Consider the following 12131-nt stretch of genomic DNA (forward strand, 5'->3'; position numbering starts at 1 on the left):
CTAATATACACCGAAATGCGGTGAAAATGCGAACGTACTTGCTTATCTTCTGGTTCGCAGGGGGGAATTTGTACATGGAGTCAAGTATGCTGCAACAAGAGGAATGCAGGAAAACGACGACATCGAAGGGAGCGGACTAAGGAAGGTAGTCAATTTTTTCTCATTGCACTCCGTCTTCAGGCCGCAAACGGCCCATCGGGACCATCCGACCGCCGTATCATGGATGCGGGTAGGAGGGGCGTGTGGTCAGCACACCTCTCTCCCGGTCGTTACGATGGTTTTCTTTGAGCGGAGCCGCTACCATTCGGTCGAGTAGCTCCTCAATTGGCATCACGAGGCTGAGTGCACCCCGAAAAATGGCAACAGCGCATGGCGGCTGGATGGTCACCCATCCAAGTGCCGGCCACGCCCGACAGCGCTTAACTTCGGTGATCTCACGGGAACCGGTGTATCCACTGTGGTAAGGCCGTTGCCAATTTTTTCTCATTGAGTTCGTATTATAGTGTATGTCTACTGAGGTAGCAGTGATACACGCCAGTTGAATACTGTATTTGATGCTTTTGAGGAGGGCAGAGAATCATTCACGCCTAAACTTACTCACCTCTGTGTTAAAGGATAACAGAAAGTGTGCGGGATGATCGATTGAGACAGAGCTGTAAGCAGGTAGGATTTAAACGTTGACTCATTTATTCTGGAGAAAGACAAGTTGCTGAAGGTCGATTTTTTTTTTCCAGTGTTCTATCTGGATGGTTTAGTCACGTGATATAGCCTGCGTTCTAGCCATATGCAGCTACAGTACTTTACACATGATAGATTGGATGATTTACGTAAATATGTGTCGAACTACATTGTGTATAAATATCACTCCGTTCTTGTTCTTCTTAACTGTATGCTATTAAATTAAGGCACTTTGAGATCTGTTACTATAGATCGATATGGTGTGCTAAGCTCCAATACTTGGGTACATCTCGAGAAATGTAGTGCACTTGGAGGGGTTAGGCCTAGGAAAGCTCTATTCAGACAAGAGAGTTGAAGTGTAGCTATATTCCTCTGCTCGGTTGAGGATTAATTGGGTAGCGACGTTGCGGGGTAGAGTGGTCAATGCCGAAGTGAGGATGGTCTTTTAATGTAAGAGCGCGAGATTGCTCTGTGACCGCCATAGGCAGAGAGATTGATCGAGTACTATGCGCGAGGTCTTAGAAATATGTATATCGTTGTCTGGTATACTTTGGTCGCTTTTATGTGTTCGAGAATTAAGTGTGAATGGACGTAGTGAGCAGTCATCTATCAATGCTCGCTATGATACTTGCAAAGTAGAGTAGGTATGGTTTAGCTATGTCATTGAAATTAGGAAAACATGCTGTCACGTGATTGGCCAGTGTGCTTTATTACGAGGACAAGGTGCGCGTTGGAATATGGTTGTCATTGGTTTGTGTTTAAGTACATAATATTAAATGCCCTATCCTCAGTGAGGGGGTAGCGTATGTCGGTAAGAGTATTTGCTTATTTGATTACATGTATGCGTATTTTAGTACATTTAAGGGTTCACCGAATATGGCTGTCTGTGGAAAAAGGAATTATGTTCTATTGAGCTGGGTTGTATGTGGGAGCGTAAATGCTTGTTCAAAATTATTATAACAGGGTGGATGGCATATCAGTAGAACAAGTTCAGTGAAAGCGTGTGTAGAAGGAGTGAGCGAGAGGATGACACGGCTCATCTATGACTGTATCATTAGGACACTTAAATAAATGTCGGATAATCTAAATTGAGGTAATTTTTTTTCTTTTTAATCATATGTATGACTTCTGCTTGGAGTTATGTTTGTCTATTTGTTCTAAATGAATACTCATCTTTGCTTAGAAAGTGAGTTTTGACAGAATTGTCGGCGCAACGTGAATGACGACGGGTTTGCTGGCTGGGGGAGACACTGTTTACATGTCGAGTTGGAGATGCAGAGGAGGATAGAGATCTGCACTATTCAGGAATCCGTCTGTACAGTGTATGTCGTTAGACAATAGCTGGAGAGCAGGTATAGAGAGAGAGCCCACTACGGCATGCTGGTCCTGGGGCTTAGTGGACGGCTGGTTAGATGGACATACATGTGGCTTTGACATGCCGCCGGCGGCGCTTGAATTTCAGGCGAATGGTCAAGACAAGATCCTGTTGCAGTAACTGAGGTCATTCTGCTTGTAGACAGGCTGCAGAAGGTATCTGATATGTCTTTCTCCGACTTAAATTGCATATATCAGATGCGTAAAGATCTGGAAATGGGATCAGCTGAATGATGTGTAGCGTGTGACTAAAGCCAAGTTGGAATTTTAATGTAGCATGCAGGTTCGGGAAAGGTGACACGTTTCGCACTGGGTGCACCCATCTTGAATAATGGTAATTGCGTAATCAACTGACGTGATGACAGAGCACTCTGGTGGTTGTCATAGGAGCTAAACACAGTTGAATTTGGAGCCATTTTTGTTAGGTAACATGATATAAATAATAATAAATCATAATAAATAATAATAAATGGACATAAATTATAATAAATAACTGGAGCAGCTGTCCGAATGCAGAGACCTGTTGGGGTGTATGGATCTGTAAGAGCGAACTTTTATGTCCTCTAGACGACCGAATAGCGAAGTAATATTATGTGTTGGGCGGCTTTGGTGATCAAGTCAGAATTTGAGAAGATGATTGATTTGGGTTGTAGTGTTATTAGATGGGATGTAGATTGTTCTGTTGACTACTTCTGCATATTTGCTTCCTTTATTTAGCTGAGTGAAGATCGATTGTGGTGTGTTGGATACATGCTTGTCTGTTCTCTAGACCTGGGACAGACCTTAGTTGACGTGTAAATTATAGCCAAGATCTCGAAAATGTTACATGACTGAGACCGGTATTCGAGAGTGGAAATATCATTTTGCGTATATTTGTTTCTAGTTAGTCAGTGGTTTACAGCATGCTGCACATAGCTGAAGTTCGGCGTTTGTAGAGAATTAATTTGAAGTCTATATCTTGGGAATTATGATGAACTAGTGATCGGTAGGGTGTAGCCTAGTGCATGATATTGAGGAGTACAGCTAAAATGGTGTAATATTATGGAGAAAGTACATGTGTTCCTTGAGTCTATGAGTCTGAGGATGTTTGTAGAAAAGCGAACAGATAAGGAAGGAGAGACAGTAAGGCGTTTGTGCTGAGGAGGGGACAATACCGAATTTGTAAAAAAGAGTTCTGACGGTGACTTAGGTCCGCTGATGTAAGAGGGAAGATTAGCTCTGAGTATTGGGTCTGCAGAGAGAACAGGTTGACGGCGCTTTCCTAGGATTGGGGAGCACTGCTGTATATAGACACAGTAGGGATAGGATATTTTTTTCGCATGCTGTAGAGATATACTGGATAAGTGCACTGTATTGTGTCAAAGTGTATATACTGTATTGTGAAGTTAATGTGGTTTACATTGTGTAGCGTTTGTATATACTGCACTGTAAAGTTAATATTGATTATGTTATGTGACGAGTAGAGAGGAAGTCGTAAGGACGGTAGAGATATTTCCAGAGTAACAGCGGTCAAGAGAGTGTATTTCCGATACTTAGCTCATTGTGGAATGCCAATCAAATGAGACCGCGATCGTAAGATTTAACTGTATAAGTATAATGAGATCAACGACTTCGGTATTCGAGAGTGCGAATATAATTTTTTGGTCTGTTTGTTTCTAATTATTCAGTGGTTTAAAGGATGCTGTAGTTAGAAAAAAAAATTGGTGTGTTCTTGTAGTCTATGAGTCTGGATAAGTTTGTAGAAAAAAAGCGAGCTGGCAAGGAAGAAGAAGAGAGAGTAACGCATTTGTGTTGAGGGGAAGCGATCGCCGAATTTGTGGAACAGTTCTGGGAGGGACTTACGTCTGTTGATGCAGAAGGGCTGATTACCGCTGAGTGTGGCGTGTGTAGAAAGAAACACCAGGTTCATAGTGCTTCCTTAGGAATTGAGAGAATTGGGGCATGTAGTGGGTATCGTAAAGTTAATGTGGCTTACATTGTGTAGGGCTTGTATATAATGGATTGTAAAGTTACTATTGCTTATGTTATGGGATGAGTAGAGAGGATGACCGTGTGTGTGTGTGTGTGTAGATTGAGGGGTGGGGGGGAGGGCTGTGGAGGTAATTTAGCGATCTCTGTAAAAGTAAGCACAGGAAGCATCAGAAAGAAAAGCGGGATGGTACTTCAATAACGGGTCCTTAGGAAATTAGGCCAGTAAATTCAATAAGAAGGAATAAGAATGGTTAATCGGTTGTCCTGGGATATAGGAGGGTTGAGAACATTTGCGTATGTTGAGAGCTGGAGGTGGGGAGCGCATTCAGTATTATTTTGGTGAACAAATTCTGTTAGGGTAAGAATTTGAATTTACAAATAAGCTTAGAAAACACGAAAGCGAGCGTTAACTATTTTTGGGGGCACTACAATTTCGGAGAGGTTGACTGCGCTCTTTTTTTTTTTTTTTTTAATTTTCAAATGACCGTTTCAGCTTGAGTGGGGAGAGAAGCGCTGGGATGTGTGCGGACGGTGTGTGTGTGTGTGAACTCGCCCTCGGCTATTCTGACAACAGACGTGAAGGTGGAGGTGTGTCGCATATAGGCCGGCAAGCAATGGAATGCGGCCTTAACATGTGTGTAGGACCGCACTAAGTTAGGACGGTGACAGACGACTAGCGTGGCCTGGCTTGGATAGTCATGTTCGGCGTGTAGGTGATATGAATTTCTCAGGTGTTAGGTGTGAATGAGGCTGTCATCAAGACATGTTTGAAGGGTCGAACAGAGGCCTTTGAGCGAATTGGGAGCTGTCGGAAGTGTGACAATGTGGGACAGGTCGATTGCGCGCGTCTGTTGTGTTACTTTGCTGTGCGTTATTTGGACAGATTACGAGTACTGATGGTGTTTACAGTCATGTTTACTGCATTATTTAGGAGCAATTTGATATTGTGCACTGAAATTAGGAGCTGTTTGCGTCTCTGCCAACTGTGCAACATGACACCAGGTATATCAGAACCCGTGCTTTTTGTATGAGAGTGATAGGTATACTCGATGCGTAAATAAAATGTACGTTAAGTAGTTGTGGGCCGATATAGAATATGAGAGAGTTCGAGTTGGTTGTTATTTTTTCTACTTCGAGGGTTTGTTAGATCAAATTGCTGAGGTGAGTAGCTACGAGAGCGCAAGGGATGTGATTGCTGCGTATCTCCGTCTCTCAGCGGTTAACTAAAGATGAGGCGAGCAATGTTCTCGGCTTAGGTACTGGGGGGTGTGCTCTGGCCATGTGCTAGACAGTGTGGATTGAACAACAGTATTAGGGTCATAGTTTAGCTAGAATACTTATACAGGAGTATGTCCGACTCTAGTATAAAGGTCCAGACTGTGATGTGGGCGGTCTCGCGCTCGTAGTGTGTGTGAGAGGCAAAGCAGACGATTTTGAGTCACCACAGGTGACTTAGGTTACTGGTTTCGTTTGCCACAATTTTCTTGTGTTTGGTAGTGAAACACGAACTGACCATCAGAATTGAAGCTTGGCTTATTTGTATAGACAGAATGTGATATAAGTTAATGTGGGTTAGTACACGTTAGTAAACAGAAGCAAGCATTAGTACATGTTAGCCAACGAACATGGGTCGGTAAAAAGGACGTGGTGGTCGGTAGGGACTTAAACTATTTCATTTCAAGTCCAGGTGGGTGTGGAAGTGGTGAAAATTGATTCCAAGTCTAGGTGGACGTGGCAGTTTTCCGCATCAGGGAGGTTAATTAATTGACCAGATTAATTAAATAGTGACGCTGACTTTGTTGCATTCACTTGCGGAGGTACTAAGCTAGGTGCGCGCGATGGCTCATGTGTACAGACGTGTGTTTTCTCCAAGATCCTGGATTAGATAATCGATGCATGTGGGCTGAGTAATGAGAATCAGGTGATCAATTAACTTAGTGAGAGCGTTGTTTGTCTGACAGAGCCACGTGGTCGATCGCGCGTTGTGACGTCAAGGAAGTTTCCAACTTGGTAGAAAAAACATTCCGTTTACCAGAAACGTGTAGGAAGAGGTTGAGTGCTGGTGGCTTAGTTTGAAACAATTTTCTTAGGTTGGTGGCGGAAGCGCAAGTGAGCTTTGTTTACTGGCAGATTTCAATGGCTCTGAGCACTATGGGACTTAACATCTGTGGTCATCAGTCCCCTAGAACTTAGAACTACTTAAACCTAACTAACCTAAGGACATCACACACATCCATGCCCGAAGCAGGATTCGAACCTGCGACCGTAGCAGCCGCGCGGTTCCGGACTGCGCGCCTAGAACCGCTAGACCACCGCGGCCGGCGGCAGATTTCAAACTTGGCGCTGGTTCCTAGGAGGAGGTGGTGGTGGTCTGGTCCTCGAAAAGTAGTTGAAATTAGGCAGTTGTACACGTTTGCATACGAATATGAAATTGTAAATTGAATTATTTAATATAGCGGGGTGGTGAGAGTGAATTAGCAATCGTTCTCGCGATGAGCAAACGCGCTGTTATACGGTCATGGTGGATTCCACTGTCGGTCAAACTTTGGCGCCAAACGTATCCTTTGTACGGTACGTGGTCGGCAGGTTCCATCGTTTCCGGCGTTAAGTGCTCGCAGCGGGTGAGGATGTTTACGTAGCCGGACAGTTTGTGGCGCCGCTCGCCGCCGTCTACCTGGCGCGCTGGCCGTGGGGGCTGTGCGGGCACCGTAAACTGCTTGACGTCAGCCGGCCAGGGAGCGGACTCAGCCGGCCGCGCGTACGTCAGCTGCTCTCTGGAGTTTCGTTGTGTGAGCATGGAGAAGTCAGTTGGAACACACCTGCGTGGCCGTAATGTCTGAAATAAAGAGTCATTTTCCAGGTATTTACAGGAGGCTATGTCCGTCGCGTGTATGGAGGGTGTGTGACGTAAGCGGGGCAGTGGCACAGCGATTGTACAGTTATTATGCGCGCGCGAGAGCGACTCAATTAGCGGGCGTTCCAGTGCGGTCCAAACGTGCTGTTACATAGTTATGGCGGATTCCACTGTCGAGCAAACTTTGCTGCCAAAAGTGTAGCACTGCGTTCTCGATCGCACAAGGATACGTGGCGAATGGCTGTGTGAGGTCGGCATCTGCATGTTCAGACTTGCTCAGGGAACGGTCGACTGTTGTGTGATTCAGCTCCGAGGCTGACAATTTTGGCGGGAAACGTGCGGATGCGAGGAATACACGTGGTGAGCAGACAAGGGGCTGCTGTGACGTCAAACTCGACAAGTTCCAGCATGTCCAGCGAAAACATGTTTACGACGTGGGAGCGATTGCTGGGCTCGTCCCCCCCGCGCTAGTGGGCGGCCGCCTCACGTGACAGGCGTAGGCTGTGTCTCTGCGTGCTGGCCAGGGGGTGGAGAGGATTTGAACTAATTCAGTTGGAGCGCGGACGTCATGGTGACTGCACTGCGATATCAAAGATGTGTGTGCTGACTGTGTTGGAGAACAAGTGATGACCGTACTGCTTGAAATAAAGTCTTCAGTCCCTTCCCCCTGCAAAATCAAAGGACGTGAATTACGTTACTATAAGTGCAGTTTCTTATTTGACGCGATTATGATAGGCTACCTGTGAAAAAATATAAGTGATGGAGAAAGCTCGTACATGTGATCAATTATGGTGTTGGGGATTTGAACTTGTGATAGAGTTTTGTTATGGATGTAAGGAGAATGGCTTTCTCACCAAGAAAATCGGACATCTTGAATAAATAATAAATGATAATAATATATAGAAGTACAGTTTTCGAGAGAATATCGTGTTGGAATTTGAATTTGGTGCAATTTTCTAGTGGAGGTAGGCCTATAATAATAAATGATAATAAATGATAATGAATGACAATCAATGATAATGAATGCTAATAAATGATAATGAATAATAATAATAAACAAAAGTAAGGTTTTGCAGCCATTATCGTGTAGAAATTTGAATTTGGATGGAATTTTCTAGTGGAGGCAGGTCAATAATAATAAATAATAATAAATGATATTAAATAATAATAAATGATAATGAATGATAATGAACGATAATGAATGACAATGAATGATAATGAATGTTAATAAATGATCATGAATGATAATGAATGTTAATGAATGATAATCAATAATAATAATGAAGACAAGTGCAGTCTTTGCATGCATTATCCTGTTGGAATTCGAACTTCCCGCCATTTTTTTTCTTCTGGCGGCATAGGTTAGTGGACGTAACACAATTGGACTATTTTCCCACCAAAATTCAAACTTACCGCCATTTTTTCTTGAGGTTAGGTTAGTGGAGGTAGCACAATTGGACTATTCTCCCGCCAAAAGCCGCCATCTTCGATGACGTCATACGATGTTGCCAAGTCTACATGCCGCCATCTTGGACGACGTCATCGCCGCCATCTTGAATAAATTTGGCAACAATGGAAAGTGGGGTGGCGCGGAGGTTATCCCCCTACTGATGTATTCCTCAGGGGAATTCCTGCAGAATTTTCTCGTAGGGTTAGGATGGAGAATCTTGGGGATTTAGCTACAGCACTGCGTAGTGCAACGCATCTGCAGGAGATAGACATTGCAACAAGGGTTCGCAATGATAAACGTATCTTTGCGTCGGAGAGGAATTGTTACCGTTGTGGGAGGAAAGATCACGTGAAGGCTCAATGCAGACAGCCGTAGTGCTATGCTTGTAAACGCTACGGTCACAAGGCGAATGAGTGTCGTAGTAAGCAGAATGGTAACGGGAATAAACAGGAAAATCGCGTTAAACGGGAACGGGAGTGTTTCGTCCGTCGGAAGACATTCCCGGTAAGCAGAAGTACGGTGAAAACTAGTACAGAGACAGATTGTTGCTTGATGGGTGTTGTAAGGAATAACAGGTGTAAGGAGGAGCGTTGCGCGCATAACGGATATAAATGGGGAACTGATGATTCCGGTCAGTGTAGATAATTTTGGGACAGATGAAGTGGATCTCCCAAAGGGTTTAGTGGTTGCGAGTTTGGAAATACTCGACGATGAGGATATAGGTGAATCCCAAGGTGATTATAACGTCAAGCAAACCGTCAAGGCATCTGTACTACGTGATAAGATTCGTCATTTGGAGAATGGTGATCGGAAAGCTATGGAAGCTTTGTTATTAGAGTATTTAGATTTGTTTAATTCAGAAGGTCCATTACCAGCAACTCCTATTACAGAGCACCGTATACCGACTGGCAATAGTCCGCCGGTCTATAGAAAACCATACAGGATAGCGAAACACCTACAACCACTATTGGAAGAATTTATTAATCAACAGCTAAGGGACGGTATTATAGAGAACAGTGAAAGCCCGTGGTCTGCCAACATAGTGGTAGTTCCTAAGAAGTCATTGGACGGTACTAAAAAGTATAGGTTTTGTTGTGACTATCGTTTTTTGAACGCAGGAACTTTAACAGATGCGTATCCAATACCGAACATCACGGAAACATTGGACAACCTAGGTCGGTGTAAATATTTTTCGACACTAGATCTAAAGAGTGGGAACCACCAGACAGAAGTAAGTGCCGAGGATAGACCGAAGACGGCCTTTACAACAAGCCTTGGTCACTTTCAGTATCGCAGAATGCCATTTGGGTTGAAAAACGCTAGGCAAAATGTTTCTAAATCCCTTGATAAATACTGCAGGGTGAACAGATTTCTTCTCCGTTGTAAAGATCTGAAACTATCGGTTTTTAATCAGGCTTTCTTCAATCACTATTTTGGAGTGACATTTGTTTGTTTCGCTAACATTGGTTGCCTGTTCTGTCTCGCAGTCGCAATTTTTCACTACTGTATTTATATGCCTATCATTGTTGGACCTGGCTGGCGTGACACACGCCTGTGCGTCGCCGTGCAACAAGCTGATTTCCAGCTCCGCACCTCCCTTTTTAGGTCCTGCACTTCCGCACTGGAGCCCAAGTCCTTGGCCTCAATCGCGGCGTGCACCTTCTCGTCTATTTTTTTTTATAAATTCGTTTTCAATTTTGTTCGCCTGTTCGGACATTTTCTGCTCTATTGCTTGACTTGTGTCAATTTCTAATTTTTCCAACCTGTTAGCCAGTACACTAATTTCATCTACGATACTGGCGTTAGCCACCTGGATATTATCTACTCTTTCGCTCAGTTCTTGCACCGCTTTGGGTACGGTTTCATAGTTTCGTCTCAAACTAACAATCTCACTTTGCATAGCTTCCAAAGATTGCATTAACTGCAAGTTTCTCTCATGCTGGCATCGATCACGCTCTGCTTGTTTAGCATCACGTTCTCTATCGCGTTCTGCTTGCATACGTGCAAATTCAGCTTGGAAATTGAGCATGCGCTCGAACATAACCCTTAATGATTGCACTTCTGACACCTCACCACTCTCTGGTCGGTGTCTAGTGCTTGTAGGTGGCACAGTATTTCTACTTTCAACTGAATCACTGGCTGGCAGTGGTAACATTTCTTGCCCTTCTGCTCCCAGATTCTCACATTGTACTCCCTGAACTACGCCACTAACATTACTTTGTGCCCCACTTTCTAACTCGGTATCACTGCTTGCTAACTGTTGTTCATTATCCATGTTTATATTTTTCTGACTACGCAATCTAACCATAGTCAACAAAAGAAACAAAATCTGAACTAAATATTCTAACACTCAGGTTTCACTGACATAGTCACACAAGAAATGGTCATTTGTTGAAACACACTTATTATATACTACGATGACTAGCTACTCAAATGTCATGTTATTTTTAAAAAAGAACATTAACAACAAGCACACCACTAATGATCCGAGAACACCGCACTGATGCTACTTTACTACCCACAGGACAACTACACTGTAGCTTTACCTTTTGGTGATCTATCTTGGGTGCAGCTGCCCCCTGGTATTGTGGTAGGTAACTAATTTTTTGATATTATGAGCTCTCTTCTTCAGCTTGCCTCTGGGTATATAGTGTTCTCATGCAAAAAATCATATACAGGTATTACCACACAATATTGGTTAGGCAATACATACAATACATGAAAAAATTATTAATTGTTCTCCAACAAAGTTCGACTACAATAATTCCCTAGTTATCTCATGGGTATTTTGTGGCCACTGCTTATTCGTGCCCCACGTTGGGCGCCAATTTAATGAAATTAAATTAAAAATAATAAAGAAATGAATATTGATTTGAAAATGTTGGAGATGGAAATGTTGCTTTATATATTTTTGTTATTTGCTCTTTCGGTACGAACTTTGTTGTAGAACCCCTTATTTACGTGTGGTAATAAAAATTCATTTAGACAGAATTAAGCACATTTAAAATCACGTGAACCTTAGTCAATCCTCTCATGCTGATAAATTCATATTAACTGATTAAGAACATTTAGTTGAAAATTGTATAAATTAAATTTTTTATGTATTTCGGCCTTGACACACATTTTCTAAATGCAGTGGTTTTTTAAATATTTACTGAATTCTTTCCCGGCGTTAGCTGTGGAACACAAGACTGTCTCTGTTAGCAGAAAATGATTAAATATTGCCAAGCCGACCTGATCGTTTAATTATCATTGATAAAACACACTTCACTATACGTTTAAGTTATTTGCTTTAGAAATTGAAAGAACCAACAGATTGTTAAACTTCAACTAGTAATAAATTCCGTCAGTCTCAGGATTGCTGTAAAAGAAAAATATTTTCGTAATTCACTGCTAATTTTATCTGCTCCCGATTTACGGGTTTGGTTAATTTTTCTTAGCGGAACAATTTTTCAAATGTGCCGCCGCTGCAAATCGTCCGGTCGCGGCACAGCCCAGCAACACCAACGATAATCGCTAAAAATGCTGAAAATTCTTTAAAGAAATATTATAAATGACATGGGCAAGCTAATTTACATTAGTAATATACAATTTTGATAAATTATAATGTATTTAGACCACAACAATAATTCAACTTACATTAGTTTGTAATTTCTCCTCTAATGGCGGCTAAAGATAGATACAGACAAAAGAAGTCTACTCATTCATAAAATGCTACGTCACAGGTTCCTCTCTCTCTCAGCTCTCGAGGAAGACGACAAAGAATGCACATTATGTATTCCTATTTATACCACTGCCGACCGT

General features: G+C 42.7%; 1 pseudogene; it reads right to left on the reverse strand.

Moving 5' to 3' along the window:
• Positions 1 to 357: 357 nt before the first annotated feature.
• LOC124727128 lies at positions 358 to 474 on the reverse strand (annotated as a pseudogene).
• Positions 475 to 12131: the final 11657 nt, after the last annotated feature.

The sequence above is a fragment of the Schistocerca piceifrons genome, chromosome 1 (genome assembly GCF_021461385.2).
Source record: "Schistocerca piceifrons isolate TAMUIC-IGC-003096 chromosome 1, iqSchPice1.1, whole genome shotgun sequence".
In the NCBI taxonomy this organism is placed as follows: Eukaryota; Metazoa; Arthropoda; class Insecta; order Orthoptera; family Acrididae; genus Schistocerca; species Schistocerca piceifrons.